Source organism: Macaca fascicularis, chromosome 12, assembly GCF_037993035.2.
Source record: "Macaca fascicularis isolate 582-1 chromosome 12, T2T-MFA8v1.1".
NCBI lineage: Eukaryota > Metazoa > Chordata > Mammalia > Primates > Cercopithecidae > Macaca > Macaca fascicularis.
In genome coordinates, this window is record NC_088386.1 from 58,357,175 (window position 1) to 58,374,393 (window position 17,219).

Sequence of the window (17,219 nt, forward strand, 5' to 3'; positions counted from 1 at the left end):
CTTAACAGTTCCACATGGCTGGGAAGGCCTCAAAATCATGGCAGGAGACAAAAGGCACATCTTACATGGCAGCAGCAAGAGAAAATGAGAAAGATGCAAAAGCAGAAACCCCTCATAAAACCATCAGTTTACCACAAGAACAGTATGGAGGAAACTGACCCCAGGATTCAAATTATCTCCCACCAGTTCCCTCCCACTACACGTGGAAATTATGCGAGTACGACTCAAGATGAGATGTGGGTGAGGATACAGTCAAACCATATCAGTGAGCAATAAGAAATCATCAGAAGGTATAAAACTGGTAATAGTATGTACACAGAAAAACACAAAATATAATAACACTGTAACTGTCATGTGTAACCTACTCTTATCCTAAATAGAAAGACTAAACAGAGAACTAATCAGAAATAATAACTACAACAACTTTTCAAGACATAGTATTATAAGCTATACGTAGAAGCAACAAAAAGTTAAGAAGAAGAGGGAAACATTTAAGGCATGGAGTGTTTATTAGTTTTCTTTTTGCTGGTTTCTTTGTTTATGCAGAGAGTGGTAAGTTGTTATCAGGTTAAAATAATGAGCTATAAGACAGTATTTGCAAGCTTCACAGTAACCTCAAACCAAAATTATACAACAAATATACAAAAAAATCAAAAGCAAGAAACTCAATAATATTAACAGAGAAAATCATCTTTACTAAAGGAAGACAGGAAGAAAGAAGGAAGAGAAGATCACAAGACAACCAGAAAACAAACAAATAAACAAACAAACAATGGCAGGAGTGAGTCCTTACTCATCAATAACAACCTTGAATGTCAATGAACCAAACTCTCCAGTCAAAAGACATAGAGTGACTGAATGGATGAAAAAAAATCAGACCTATTGATTTGTTCCCTACAAGAAACAGATTTCACCTATGAAGACACAAGTAAACTGAAAACAAGGAGATGATAAAAGCTATTCCATACTAAGGGAAACCAAAAAAGAGTAGGAATATCTATAATTACAGAAAATAGATTTCAAGACAAAAACTGTAAGAAGAGACAAAGAAGGTCACTATACAATGATAAAGGAGTCAATTAGGCAAAATTATATAGTTTTAAATATATATGCACCCAACACTGGAGCACCCAGAAATATAAAGCAAATATTATTAAAGAGAGAGAGACAGGCCCCAATACAATAATAGCTAGAGACTTCAACACCCCATTTTCAGCATTGGACAGGATCTTCCAGATTTAAAATCAACAACAAAAAAATCAGACTTGGCCGGGCGCGGTGGCTCAAGCCTGTAATCCCAGCACTTTGGGAGGCCGAGACGGGCGGATCACTAGGTCAGGAGATCGAGACCATCCTGGCTAACACGGTGAAACCCCGTCTCTACTAAAAAATACAAAAAACTAGCCGGGCGAGGTGGCGGGCGCCTGTAGTCCCAGCTACTCAGGAGGCTGAGACAGGAGAATGGCCCGAACCCGGGAGGCGGAGCTTGCAGTGAGCTGAGATCCGGCCACTGCACTCCAGCCTGGGCGACAGAGCGAGACTCCGTCTCAAAAAAAAAAAAAAAAAAAAAAAAAAAAAAAAAAAAAAAAAAAAATCAGACTTAATCTGCACTACAGGCCAAATGATCTAAAAGATATTTACAGAACATTTCGTTCAACAGCTGCAGAATACACATTTTTTTTCCTCAGCACATGAATAATTCTTAAGGATAGACTATATAGAACATATGTTAGGTCACAAGACAAGTCTTAACACATTCAAAATACTGAAATAATATCAAGTATCTTCTCTAACCACAATGGAATACAGCTAGAAATTAATAATAAGCAATTTTGGAAACTATACAAATACATGGAAAATAAACAATATGCTTCTGAATGTCCAGTAGCTCAAGGATGAAATTAAGAATTTAAAAATTTCTTGAAACATATGATAATGGAAACAAAATATACCAAAAACTGTGGGAAACAGTAAAAGCAGTACTGAAAGGGAATTTTATAACTATAAGTGCCTACATTGAAAGAGGAAAAACTTCAAATAAGCAATCTAAAGATGCATTCTAAAGAACTAGGAAAGCAAAAGCAAACAAACCCCAAAATTAATAGAAAAAAAGAAATAATAAAGTTCAGAGCAGAAATAATTGAAATTGAAATGAAGAAAACAATACAAAAGATCAATAAAACAAAAAGTTGATTTTTTGAAAAGATAAACAAAGTTGACAAACCTTTAGCCAGACTAAGAAAAAAAGAGAGAAGATACAAATAAATAAAATCAGAAATGAAAAAGGAGACATTACAACTCTACTGCAGAAATTCAAAGGATCATTAGTGACTGCTATGAACAATTATATGTCAATACGTTGGAAAATCTAGAAGAAATGAACAAATTCCTAGACACATACAATCTACCAAGTTTGAACCAGGAATGAATCCAAAATCTGAGCAGACCAGTAACAAGTAGCAAGATTAGAGCTGTAATAAATGTGTCCCAGAAAAAAAAAAAAAAAAAAAAAAAAAAAAGCCCAGGATGGTTTCACTCCTGAATTCTACCAAACATTTTTTTTTTTTTTGAGATGGAGTCTTGCTCTGTCGCCCAGGCTGGAGTGCAGTGGCCAGATCTCAGCTCACTGCAAGCTCCGCCTCCCAGGTCTACGCCATTCTCCTGCCTCAGCCTCCTGAGTAGCTGGGACTACAGGTGCCCGCCACCTCGCCCGGCTAGTATTTTATATTTTTTTTAGTACAGACAGGGTTTCACCATGTTAGCCAGGCTGGTCTCGATCTCCTGACCTCATGATCCACCCGTCTCGGCCTCCCAAAGTGCTGGGATTACAGGCTTGAGCCACCACGCCCAGCCCTCTACTAAACATTTAAAGAAGAGTTAATACCAATCCTACTCTAACTATTTCGAAAAATAGAGGAGGTAACACTTCCAAATTCATTCTACAAGGCCAGTATTACCCTGATACCAAAACCAGATAAGCACACATCAACAAAAGAAAACTACAGGCCAATATCTATTTTGAATATTGATGCAAAAATCCTCAACAAAATACTAGCAAACAAAATTCAACAATAGAATAGAAAGATCATTCATCACGAGCAGGTGGTATTTACCCCTGGGATGAAAGGATGATCCAACAGATACAAATCAATCAATGTGATACAACATATCAACAGAATGGAGGATAAAACTATATAACTTTTTCAATTGATGTTGAAAAGAACTTGATAAAATTCAACATCTCTTCATGACAAAAACCCTAAAAAAACTGGGTATAGAAGGAACATACTGCAACATGATAAAAGCCATATAAGACAGACCCACAGCTAGTATCATACTAAATGGGAAAAAACTAAGAGCCTTTCCTCTAAGATCTGAAATATGACAAGGATATCCACTGTCATCACTGTTATTCAACATAATGCTGGAAATCCGAGCTAGAGCAATCAGACAATAGAAAGAAATAAAGGGCATCCAAATTGGAATGGAAGAAGTCAAATTATCCTTCTTTGCAGATGAAATGATTTTATATTTGGAAAATCCTAAAGCCTTCACAAAAAGCTATTAGAACTGACAAACAAATTCAGCATAGTTGCAGGATACAAAATCAACATTCAAAAATTAGTAGCATTTCTAATGCCAATAGTGAAAAATGTGAAAAAGAGTAAAAAAGTAATCCCATCTACAATAGCCATAAATTAAATTAAATACTTAGAAATTAACCAAGAAGTGAAAGATCTCTATAATGAAAACTATAGAACACTGAAGAAAGAAATTGAAGAGGACACCAAAAAAAAGGAAAAGTATTCCACATTCATGGATTTAAAGAATCAATATTGTTAAAATGTTTATACTTCCCAAAACAATCTATAAATTTTATGCAATCTCTATGAAAATACCAATAACATTCTTCACTGAAATAGAAAATAACTGCCCCCAAATTTATATGGAACCACAAAAGACCCAGAATAGGCAAAGTTGTCTGTCCTAAGCAAAAAGAACAAAACTAGAAGAATTATATTATCTGACTTCAAATTATAATACAGAGCTATGGTCATCAAAACAGCATGGTACAGTAATAAAAACAGACACATAGATCAATGAAACTGAAGAGAGAACCCAGAAACAAATCCACACACCTACAATGAACTTATTTTGACAAAGGTGCCAAGAACATACACCAGGGACAAGGCAGTCTTCTCCATAAATGCTGCTGGGAAAACTGGATATCCATATGCAGAAGAATAAAACTAGACTCCTCTCACCATATACAAAAATCAAATCAAAATGGATTAAAGGCTTAAATCTAAGACCTAAAGACTTAAATCTAAGACCAAACTATGAAGCGACTACAAGAAAATCTTAGGGAAAAATCTCAGGACGTTGGTCTGGCAAAGATTTCTTGAGCAATACCCTACAAACACAGGCAACCAAAGCATAAATGGACAAATGGGACCACTTCATGTTAAAAAGCTTCTGCACAGCAAATGATACAATTAACAAAGTGAAGAGATAACCCACAAAATGGGAGAAAATATTTGCAAACTACCCATCTGACATTGAATTAATAACCAGAATATATTAGGAGCTCAAATAAATACAGATAAAAATCTAATAACTTGGTCAAAAATGGGCAAAAGATTTGAGTAGACATTTCTCAAAGGAAGACATACAAATGGCAAACAGACCTATGCAAAGGTGGTCAACATCATTGATCATCAGAGAAATGCAAATCACAACTACAATGAGATATCATCTCACTCCAGTTAAAGTGGCTTATGTCCAAAAGACAGCCAATAACAAATACTGGTGAGGATATGGAGAAATGGGAACTGTTGAACACCGTTGGTGGGAATGTAAATTAGTACAACACTATGGAGAACAGTTTGGAGCTTCTGCAAAAAACTAAAAATAGAGCTACCACATGATTCAGCAATCCCACTGCCAAGTGTATAACCAAAACAAAGTAAATCAGTATATTGAAGAGGTATCTGCACTCCCATGTTTGTTGCAGCACTGTTCACAATAGCTAAGATTTGGAAGCAGCCCAAGTGTCCATCAACAGATGATGGATTTAAAAAAATGTGGTACATACACACAATGGATTTAGCCATAAAAAGAAAGAGATCCTGTCATTTGCAACAACATGTATGGAACTGGAGATCATTCTGTTAAGTGAAATAAGCCAGGCACAGAAAGACAAACATCACATGTTCTCACTTAATTATGGGATCTAAAAATCAAAACAACTGAACTCATGGAAATGGAGTAGAATGATAGCTACCAGAGGCTGGGAAAGGTAGTCGGGGGCTGGCAGGCAGGTGGGGAAGATTAATGTGTACAAAAAATAGAAAGAATGAATAAGACCTAATATTTGATAGCACAGCAGGGTGACTGTAGTAAATAACAACTTAACGGTACATTATAAAATAACTTAAAAAGTATAATTTGATTGTCTGTAACACAAAAGGATAAATGCTTGAGGGGATGGATACCCCATTCTACATAATGTGATTATTTCCCATTGTATGTATGTATCAAAACATCTCATGTACCCCATAAATATATACACCTACTATGTACCCACAAAAATCAAAGAGAAAATTAAAAATATACAAATGAATGAAAAATAAAAAAAGGCGACACTAATCTCTGTCATTCCTTCTGGAATGGATGGTGTTTTGATTCATTATTTTAACAGGGAAGGGGTGTTGGTAGTTTCAGGAGCTTCTGCTTTGAATTCGCTACTTATAACCACTCTCATACTCCATAGGCCAAGAAGCTAGTGTTATGGCTCTGCCAATTATCATGTGATGTGGTTTATGATTATATACTCAGAAACCCAGGAAATGATCAGCAGTTCAGTCTCTGCACACAATTAAACCACTGTGAGCTGAGTCTGGGTTAGGACAGTACAGTCAGTCCTCCATAATCATGAGTTCCACATCCATGTATTCAATCAACTTCAGATTAAAAATATTCAGGGAGAAAAAAATGGCCAGGTGTGGTCGCATCTGCCTGTAATCCCAGCTACTCAAGAGGCTGAAGTGGAAGGATTGCTTGAGGTCAGTCTAGGAAACACAATGAGATTCTGGTCTCAAAAAATGGGTGTTTGAGTCTATACTGAACATGAACAGTACCAAACATGTACAGACTTTTTTGTGATTACTTCCTAAACAATACAGTATAACAACTATTTACATAGCATATACATTGTATTAGGTATTAAAAGTAGTCTAGAGATGATTTAAAATATACAGGAAGACATATATACATTATATACAAATACTACACCATTTTATATATGGGACTTGAGTATCCATGAATTTTGAAATCCACAGGGCATCCTAGGCCCAATCCCTTGGATACTGAGTGATGACTGTATTTATTAACTGCTCCATATAAACCTCTAATTAGTGGACCATGATGATACTTCAGGCCCCTGAGTACCAGTGTCAACTTTGAACCTGTGTCCAAAATTTCTCAAAATGTTTGAGAATGACTCTTTTTCCAACGGATGGCAACCTGAGTAAATTTATGTATATGTTCCTTTGAGAAAGGACTCAGATAATTTTTACTAAATATACTTGCCATTGTATTACTGGGGTCCATCTCATGAGGACCCAGCTTTTCTTCTGGCCAATGAATTTGGCTTCTGAGAACTAGCTGACATGCAGAAACTGGGTAAGAAATGAGGACTTCTTATTTATAGGAGTTTTCTCAGTCTCCTGGACATTCATTCTTATATAAATTGATATTTTTGTTAGCTGCTCATCAATTAGTCATCTTAATAGCTTCCTAAATGTCAGCCCCCTCAACTGGCACATCAACCTCCATTGGATGCTCTGAAAGTCATGTAAGGAACGTTCATAGGGGTCTTATTTATTATATTCTCAAACTAAACACAATCCAAATATGTATTAAGGGTAAAATAGATAAATAAATTGTGGCATATTACCAAAATGGAATCATATATACCATCAATACTAAATGAACTACACCGATAGGAAATCATGTGAATGAATCTCATAAACATAATGTAAAGTGAAAGAGACTAGACCTCAAAGAACACCTATTTTATAGTTTTACTTATATAAAATTTACATATACTTATAGAAATTATAAATATATAATAAATTTTATAAGTCAGACATAACTAATTTCAGTGTTTATGGATACATGCTTAATTAATTTATCTATAAAGAAAAGGATCATGTTTGCCTTTTGCAGGAGGGATGGGCAAAGATTAAGAAATGGCATGAAGGGGCTTTAGGTTCCGACAGTACTCTATTTTCTTGTCCTGTGATGAGGATAACATAGGTGTCGATGTTTCTTTGTTTATAAATCATGGGACTATATAAACTCACTTTCTATAAGGATTTCCCAAGAAAAAGTTAAAAATGTGTTTACAACCAAGTTAAAGGAATATCACTCTTGACCTAGTCAAACAAAAATATTTGTGCTCAATTTTCAAATTCCATTTTCTATTATTAAGGCTGAATCACATCCAAACCTGTTTGACATCAGCAATTGGGCATATTTAATGCTTTCTTTTAAATCCTAGATCATAATATACACTTGGGGTAGGCACTAATATGGTTTCTGTGTACATATGCTCCTTGACTACAGTGAAGTTTTATCCCAATAAACCCATTGTGAGTGGACAACATTGTAAGTTAAAAATGCCTTTAATACACCTAACCTCCTTAACATCACAGCTAAGCCTAGCCTACCTTAAGTGTGTGCAGATCACTTACCTTAACTTACAGTGGGGCAAAATCACCTATCATGAAGCCTTTTTTATAATAAGGTTGAATATATCATTTATTTAATTTAATTAATTCATTGAATACCATTCAATGAAAGTGAATAACAGAATGGTTTTATGGGTACTTGAAGTCTGGTTTCCACTAAATGCATATTGCTTTCACACCATCATAAAGTATGAACATTTTGAGTCGAATCATTGTAAGTTGGGGATTGTATTATAAAACCAACTTCCATGCATAAACATTGAAACTTTATTTGTTCCAAACTGTACTGTATTTTTTTTAAAATCACTGGATATTTCTCAATATCTTTCTTTGTTGAGAAAATTATTTATCAAAATAGTACACCATCTCCTTCAAAACTCAACTTGCTAAAAAGAAATGAGTATATCCCTTTATTCTTTATAGTTTTATTTCATCTTGTAACTTGTTATAAGTCAGTTTTCAAGGTATATAAAAATGGTAATTTCATTTTTTTATTTGTTTCCCTATCTGCCCTTCAGTTTAGTGTGCAAAAACATAACCACTGCTTAAGGAAATAAGAGAGGACACAAACAAACGGACAAACATTTCATGGGTAGGAAGAATTAATATCACGAAAATGGCCTTACTGCCCAAAGTAATTTATAGATTTAATGCTATCCCCATAAAGCTACCATTGACTTTCTTCACAGAATTGGAAAAAACTACTTTAAACTTTCATATGGAACCAAAAAAGAGCCCGCATAGCCAAGACAATCCTGGGCGAGAAGAAAAAACCTGGAGGCATCATGCTACCTGACTTCAAACTTTACTACAAGGCTGCAGTAACCATACAGCATGGTACTGGTGCCAAAACAGATATATAGACCAATGGAACAGAATGGAGGCCTCAGAAATAACGCCACACATCTGCCACCACCTGAACTTTGACAAGCCTGACACACACAAGCAACGGGAAAAAGATTCCCTATTAATAAATGGTGTTGGGAAAACTGGCTAGTCATATGCATAAAACTAAAACTGGACCCATTCCTTACACCTTATGCAAAAATCAACTCAAGATGGATCAAAGACTTAAATGTAAGACCTAGGACCATAAAAATCCTAGCAAAAAACCTGGGGACAATACCATCCAGGACATAGGCATGGCCAAAGACTTTATGTCTAAAACATCAAAAGCAATGGCAACAAAAGCCAAAATTGACAAATGGGATCCAATTAAAATAAGGAGCTTCTGCACAGCAAAATAAACTGTCACCAGAGTGAACAGGCAATCTACAGAACGGGAGAAAATTTTTGCAATCTATCCATCTGACAAAGTTCTAATATCCAGAATCTACAAAGAACTTAAACAAATTTACAAGAAAAAAGCCAAGAACCACATCAAAATGTGGACCAAGGGTATGAACAGGTACTTCTCAAAAGAAGACATTTATGCAGACAACAGACACATGAAAAAATGCTCATCATCATTGGTCATTACAGAAATGCAAATCAAAACCACAATGAGATACCATCTCATGCCAGTTAGAATGGCGATTATTAAAAAGTCAGGAAACAACAGATGCTGGAGAGCCTGTGGAAAAATAGGAACATTTTTACACTGTTGGTGGGAGTGTAAATTAGTTCAACCATTGTGGAATACAGTGTGACAATTCCTCAAGGATCTAGAATACCATTTGACCCAGCAATCCAATTACTAGGCATATATATACCCAAAGGATTATAAATCATTCTATGAAAAAGACACATGGACATGTATGTTTATTGCAGTGCTATTCACAATAGCAAAGACTTGGAACCAACCCAAATGTCCATCAGTGATAGACTGGATTAAGACAATGTGGCACATATACACCATGGAATACTATGCAGTCATAAAAAAGGATGAGTTCATGTACTTTGCATGGACATGGATGAAGCTGGAAACCATCATTCTCATCAAACTGTCACAAGATCAGAAGACCAAACACTGCATGTTCTCACTCATAAGTGGGAGTTGAACAATGAGAACACATGGTCACAGGGAGGAGATCATCACACACTGGGGCCTGTTAGGGGTTGGGGACTATGGGAGGGATAACATTAGGAGAAATAACTAATGTAGGTGACTGGTTGATGGGTGCGGCAAACCACCACATATACCTATGTAACATAACTGCACGTTCTGCACATGGAACCCAGAACTTAAAGTATATATATATAAAAAAAGAGGTGAGAAGGGTATAAAAAAATTTTAAATGAAAAACATTGCTTAGAATAGAATAAAATCCCATTGTGGATTCAGCAATATATCTTGCTCTTAAAAATTTGTTCTGCCATTTTTCTGTGACATTAGAATTTTCATCAGCAATAAACTTACATTTTTTCATATATTAAAAAAATTAGAGGTGATGACAAAGTTTAATGTTAAAGATAAGAAAGGCAATGGGTTGAAAGTCAAGGCAATTGTGACTAACAATGTCAGAGGAAGCCACTCTAATGCCAAATCATTCTGATATTCTCCTCTTTTCAACCGTTACCTGGAAAGCTCATATATAGTTTTTTAAGATTAAATGGTAAATTCCTTTTCTATTTTAGAATTGCCAATAAATGACTGATAAAAATGAGAAAAAAATCAGAAGAGAAGAATATGATGGAAAAAAAAAAGAAGAAAATCTAGTTATTTTGGTAAGTATTCAGGCAACCTGGTGAGTTACAGTTTGCTCATCCATTTCCAATGCCAGCCCCCTGGTCTCTGACAACTACAGCAAGCAGTAAAAAAAGGGGCTGTTCTTACTGTTGTTTAAAGCAGTGATTCTGAAACTCTGCTGTGAATTTTGAATAGCTAGGGAGCTCTAAAAATTCTTAATGTTTAGGCTGTGCCCCACAATAATTAAATCAGAATCTCTTGGAGTGGTCCAGAAGCATCTATACGTTTTAAAATATCATCGGTGATGCCAATCGGCATTCAGATTTCAGATACAAGTTTTGGTTTTAATATCATATTTAATATGACACAGAAGAAAATAGGTAAGTAAAATATCTATTTCATTCCTAGCCTCCCAAATTGATATTTTCAAGACTTTTAGAATCCTTTCCTTAGATGATAGGATTGCTAAATGAAGACATTCTCACATCTAATGATAATGGCAATTTTTATAATTATCCTCATGACTGTAGCAACACCCATCACACAGGCAACGTCTTGGGTGCTTTGTATACGTTAGCCCTGATCCAACCGTACTCTCACAAGGTATATGTTGTCTTTAATATATAATAAAAAACACTTTGATAATTTTTGAACTTTAAATAGAGCTATGTATGAGCAAATATTGAAATAGTACAAATTATTGTTAAGCAAACTTTGAAAAAGCTTTGTAGAATTAGAATGAGCTATGTATTAACTAGAGGTAGACTGTGTTCCATGTGTCAGGAAACCTGAAATAAAAGTGTGTGTGTGTGTGTGTGTGTGTGTGTGTGTGTGTGTTTTTCCTGAGTTGAAGTCCTAAGAGAGGCAATTCTGAAGTAATATGGCAGATCCTCTGTTTCAGGGACCCAGACTTCTAATTTGTGTTCCCTCTATTTTTACTGAATTGTCTCAGGATGGCTGCCAGCACTCCAATCATTACATTCAAATTTCAGGCAGCAGGAAGCAAAAAAGAACTGAATATTTGTAAGCGCTTTCTTTAATGGCATTTTCTAATGTTTCACATAGCACTCCCACTCATATCTCATTGGCCAACACCTATCCACATATTCTCACTGGCCACAATCAGCTGGGGAACAAAAAATTTTATCAGTATGGCAATGTCCTAATTAATATTAATGTTATTACTATTAAGGCAGAATAGCCAAAAAGTTCCTGGGATACATCTAAGACTTTTTGTCATAAAGAGAATTCTTACAGCTAGATGTACAGAAATACGTGACAAGACAAAAGTGTAGAGGCATCATGAACCCTTGTGAATTACTTTTTATGAGACATTTATTATTTTGAAACATTTGTTATAGTGTCCTATTCTTTCTCTTTGAGCATGGATAGGAAAAATAACCTAAGATGGCGGCTCTCTGTTGGGAAGATTTTGTTGGGAGGATCTTCCCCTTCTAGAAAATTTGACATTTTCTGGAGTCATTTTTGGTTGTCACGACGACGGAAGGTGCTTCTGGCATCCAGTGAGAAGAAGCCTGAGATGCTACTAATTATTATAAAAGGCATAGGACAATCCCTCAAATAAAGAATTATCTGTAACAAAATATCAATATCTTGGTGAAAACATAGGTATTTCTCTCCTTTTTACTCAAGATGAAATCAATTTCCAAAATGTCAACAACTACACAAAGAAAAGCAGCAGTTGCCAATGACATTGTTGAGAGTAGTATTAAACAAAATATAAAACTTGAAATGAAAAAATGAAAGTATTAATATGCAAATAGTAAAATATCACAAACTGAAAGTCTTACAGGGACCAAAGATATAATGTGAGTGAGGGAGATTCGCTGAGTGGCAGGAGACAAATGGCAAATGACATTTAGTCTTGATGACTAAGAAACCATAGGGGTGACAAAAAGGATCTTGAGCTCCCTGGACTGTAGATCACAAGCCCCTTCTAAAGGGGGCAGCCTACATTTATTTTTAGCCCATTGTTACTATGTTAGTATCCTAGGGCTGACCTAAAAAAGTATTATAAATTAGGTTGCTTAAGACAGTAGAAAATTGTTGTCTCACTGTTCTGGAGGCTGAAATTTCTAAATTGATGCGTTGGCAAGGCCATTTGCTCTTTGAAGGAGAAGGGAGCATCCTTTGCTACCTCTTCCTAGCTTCTGGTGGTCACCCACAATTCTTGGCATTCCTTGGCTTGTAGACACATCACTCCCATCCCTTCCACAATGATGACCTCATTTTGTCTGTGTATATTTACATGACATTCTGCTCCCTGTGTATCTATGTCTCTATGTCCACATTTTCCTCTTCTTATAAGGAGACCAGTAATTAGATTAAGACCCATCCTAATCCAATATTACCTTGTGTTAACTTGATTATATCTGCAAAGTGTCTGTTTCTAAATAAGGTTACATTTATAGCTACTGGGGGTCAAGACTTCAATGAATCCTTATAGGGAGCACCATGTAACCCACAATAGCTGGAAAAACTGGTGCTCTAGATCTGTTAGAAATTTTTTTTTTTTAAGGAAGCTGAAAACTCAGTTTTTAGGTTAAATCCTCAAATCATTATAAGTTGGCTGGTGAAAAATAAATCTGTGGGCTGGAGGCAGTTAGTGATTTTGCCAACTTGCCACCTCTGTGTTGATGGGTAAAGAACGTGAAGAGCTTAGGTATTCCCTGATTTTTTTCCAGGAGCTGGCACCACAAAGAAGGAAAAGGAAAGTGATGGTGGATATAAGAAACATAAGAAGGAAAGGCAATGTGGAATACCTGGGACATCTCAGAGGAAGGATTTTGTGACTGAGACAACAAAATAACTTCAACATATAGGATGTGCATAAAGAAAATGTAGATACAATTCAAGGAAGTTTTAACAAACAGTATGTAAACTTGAATTCAAGGACTTATTTGCATGGTTAAATGAGTTTAAGCATCACTTGAATTAATGCTCTCATTCTTAGGTTAGACTCCTGAGATAACCCTGCTGGATAGTTAGCAGACATCTTAGCATTGTTGTTATGTATGCTAAAGTTGTACTTAACTTCTAATATAACATATTTTTGGAAAACATGCATAAAATATTTTCTATCTCTGAGATATTTGAGCTTTCAAAGTGTCTGCATTCAGAATTGGCAGGCAAAGTTAATACTTATATTTTCAAAATCCATATGGCACTCTTGAAGCCAAGTGTGAAATTAACTCTACCTGAATCACATGTACTGAGTAGGAAAGGGTGGTTCCTAAGAAAACTACTACAAGAAGTTTGGATGGATGGATGGATGGATGGATGGATGGATGGATGGATGGATGGATGCTGGTCTGGCATAGTAACATATATGTTGATTCCTCCCTCCTTCCCTTCCTTTCTTTCTTTCTCTCCTTCTCCATTTTTTTCTTCTAACTTGACATTAGTGACTAATATCTAGCGCTGTTATAAATACTGAAGAATACATTAATTAAAAACATGGTTCATTACTGGAAGATGAGTCTAGTGCCAAAATACAGACCACAGCAAAACAGTACAATAAGTAACTATGGAGGCATACACAGGGTACAATGAAAGTAATGAAGAGGGGGAGGTTGGACTATCTGCATATGGTGTCTGGGTTGATTTTCTAAGGAGATAAGATTTAAAATATTTCATGAAATATGGGTAGGCGTTAGCTAGATAAAAGAGTGGAATAAGGACTTTACCAAAACATGGAATAGAATACTTAGCAAACAATTTGGTATGGCTTCTTATCTGTGGATGAGAGTCAGAGGAAGCTGGGGAGTCATTAACAGGACATATGATAGGAAGTTTGGGTTTATTCTAATGACTATTGTGAGGTTCTGATGAGGCAAGGGAGAATAAATGAGTGTTATTACAAAGTGTTAAGACAGGAAACAAAAAGAAAGAATTATTGAAAGTTCAGCAAGCCAGTGAAAGTGTAATTTTGAAATAATACGATAAGGTCGTGCATTAATGTCACACTGTGGGGATGAGAAAAAAGGATGGACTTGAGGCACTGGGAAGGAGAGACCAGAGAGGATGAAGGGAAACCAGAAAAGAATATTAAAGAGGCAGTGAATATGGCTAGGGTTAAAAACATAAAGGAGTAGTAAAATATTAGTGAGGCAGAGAATACAATAGCTAAAATTTATGCATTGTATTGGGGATGTTCCAGTTCAATGGAATACTGAGGACAGAAGAGGAAGATTGCAGTGATCTGAGATGCTAATGGGAAGTGAGGAAGTGGATTTTCAAAGCCATAATGATGAAGGTAAAGAGAGATATAATACAATAGCTGAACAGAGGCCTGAGGTGAACGGATGGATTTTTTTTTTTTTAAGATGGAAGGAATTATAGCTTGTTCATATACCTAGGGAAAAGAGCCAATGTACCAAGAGGTTAACGATCTATAAACCGGATGCAGAGCAAACAATGAAGAAATTAGTCTTGATTTTAAGCACTCCCTCAGTGTAAATGCTTGCCTCTCCTTCTTTTCATTGTACTATAAACCGCAGCCTTACAGCTAAGAAATAAATTTTCTGAATGCTTTCAGGGCCATACTACCAGTAAAATCTATTGCTTTCCAGGTTTGTTCTTTATCAAAGCACCCACTGTTGGATCGGAAGGGAAATATTTGTGGTAAGACTCCAAATTTGCATGTGTTTTTCTTTTTTTCTCTTTTTTCTAACAATCTTCTTCCACACTCCAGAATTAGGAGAAATGGCTCAATGAAGCTATGGTCCCCTATTTCTAAGGTAACTAGTAAAGGTAGCATTACTGGCATAAGGTTCCTCATCCAGCCATACCTTAGTACAGCAAGTCACAAGTGTCCTTTCCCCTAATAATCATAATGGAAAAGGCAAATGTAAATAACACCAGGGGAGATGGATCTACATATGGTGTGTGATTCGATTTTTCTTTAATTTATTTATGGAAAATGTAATTTGATAGCAACTGGTGAAATGAAGGTACAGATGGTGAGTTTTGGGGAGATCTTATTACCTGTAACGACAGAGTCCAGCTTGCCTTTGACAGCTGTAATTGGCCTCCTCCAGTCTCTTTGGAGTTGGGGTAAAATCATTACCTCTGCCCTTGGTGTTTTTGCAAAAAGAATGGAATGGTTTATTTTTTATTTATTACTTGTGACAGGAAACTGAAAGAGGAAATGCTGGTTTCAATTCAAGAGAGAGATCAATTCTGGAAGAAAGTCTCCTGATGTCCCAGGAGAATGAGCAGTCATAAAGGTGTGCATAATTCAAAGATCATTTTGTAGTCATGTCAAATGTTTGGCAGGAGTCAAGTGATAGAATTCTTTTAATTGGTCAGTTAATGTTCACACCAGCTGCAATTATTTCAAATGGTTCTGTGAATATAGAACAACTCCATGAACACATGGCACCTCTAAAGCCTGTTTTCCCCCAAAGCCTTCTTTCCTGGCATGGGGACTTAATTAAAATTAAATGTGCTGGCCGGTTCATTGCTGATTAAGGCTTGTGGCCAGCCCTTGCTATGAGCTCTGAGAGTTCTGACAGGTTTTCACTGATGACACAAGCTGCTCAAAAAAAGGTATGCACAAATAAGAATGGATTAGATTACATTTTTTTTATCCTTTACTCACATCTTGCTTTGTAAAAACCAAAATGGTCATTTTTATGCAAATATAAAAGGTTAAGTTTCCTTTTAGACTCCTTTCCCCCCCTGGATTCTAGGGAAGATGACATAAAGAGTACTACTTTAATAAGGGAAATTATTCTCTTTCAGTTTTTGTTTGGTTGGAGAGAATGCCTCACTGATAGTTCTCGACAGAACTCAAAATTTGGTATTTGAATCCCAAGAGTTCGTGCACCGTTCTGTAGGGAAACATTTATCCTCTTACACCAGAGATTTGACTACAACTTTTTCTATCCCAAAATTTAAAGTGTCCACTGCCCAAAGTCTTTCCTGTAATTGTATATATAATCCTTAAGGTACAAAACCTCGACCACTAAATGATGGCCTTGCTTCGTTTAATTTTGTGGAATCAGTTTAATGTTTAATTCCATTTATAATTGCTTTATATTAAATGAAGGACTAGGGAGGGTACATGACTTTCTCATGAGCCTCTCATCACAGCCACTTTTCAAATGTGGATCAAAATCAGGAGAATAAATAGATGCCAGCAGAAGACATTAAAGAAGCATATCATTTTTCTAAACAAGGCCTTTACCCATCAAGAATTTAAAAGATAAAATTATTTTAATGAGTTACTTAAATGCATCAGCATACCTAGTACCAGCCTCATAAGTCTGGGAAGAGAATGTTCAAGCCCATTAAAAGAAAAAAGGAGAGATCTAAAACTATGAATCCTTTAGTAACTCAGATTGGTATCTTGAGGTATAATTCCAAGTCAATATACTTTACTTCAATTAAACAAAATTATTTACTATTTATTATATGCTAGGTAATAACTGTGCTAGGTACTGTGGATATAAATGTTAGCAAATATGTCCAGAGACAGGTGCCAAATGCACATTTTTGGAATGGCAATTTAACTCATTAAACCTCAACTTTGTGTTAGCTATTGGCCAGCCAACAGCCCACTGTAGTTTTGGAATTACAAGGTCCAAATAGAGAATGCTGCACATGTACCAGTTTAAAATTCCTTTGTACAGCTGCTGTAAAATTTCAATCTGAAGAGCTGCTAAATACAGATGGGAAAAATATACAAGAAAGGCATAAGGACACCAGTCATCACAGCTACATTCCAGGCATAATGAACTCCTCCAAAGATGTAGGCCACATTCTATTTGTCTATATTTCCAACTTCTATTACATGATAAATACTCAATCCA

At 35.8% G+C, this 17,219-nt stretch overlaps 1 long non-coding RNA gene across 2 annotated transcripts in view; it reads left to right on the plus strand.

Annotated features, from left to right (window-relative positions):
• LOC123567905 (uncharacterized) overlaps positions 1–15,632 on the plus strand; it is a 49,231-nt gene extending 33,599 nt beyond the window's left edge. For both annotated transcript variants that reach the window (XR_006691040.2, XR_010579890.2), the window contains exons 2-5: positions 10,332–10,421; positions 13,089–13,276; positions 14,976–15,027; positions 15,538–15,632. This is a non-coding gene — a long non-coding RNA (uncharacterized lncRNA). The remainder of the gene's footprint in view (positions 1–10,331; positions 10,422–13,088; positions 13,277–14,975; positions 15,028–15,537) is intronic.
• Positions 15,633–17,219: the final 1,587 nt, after the last annotated feature.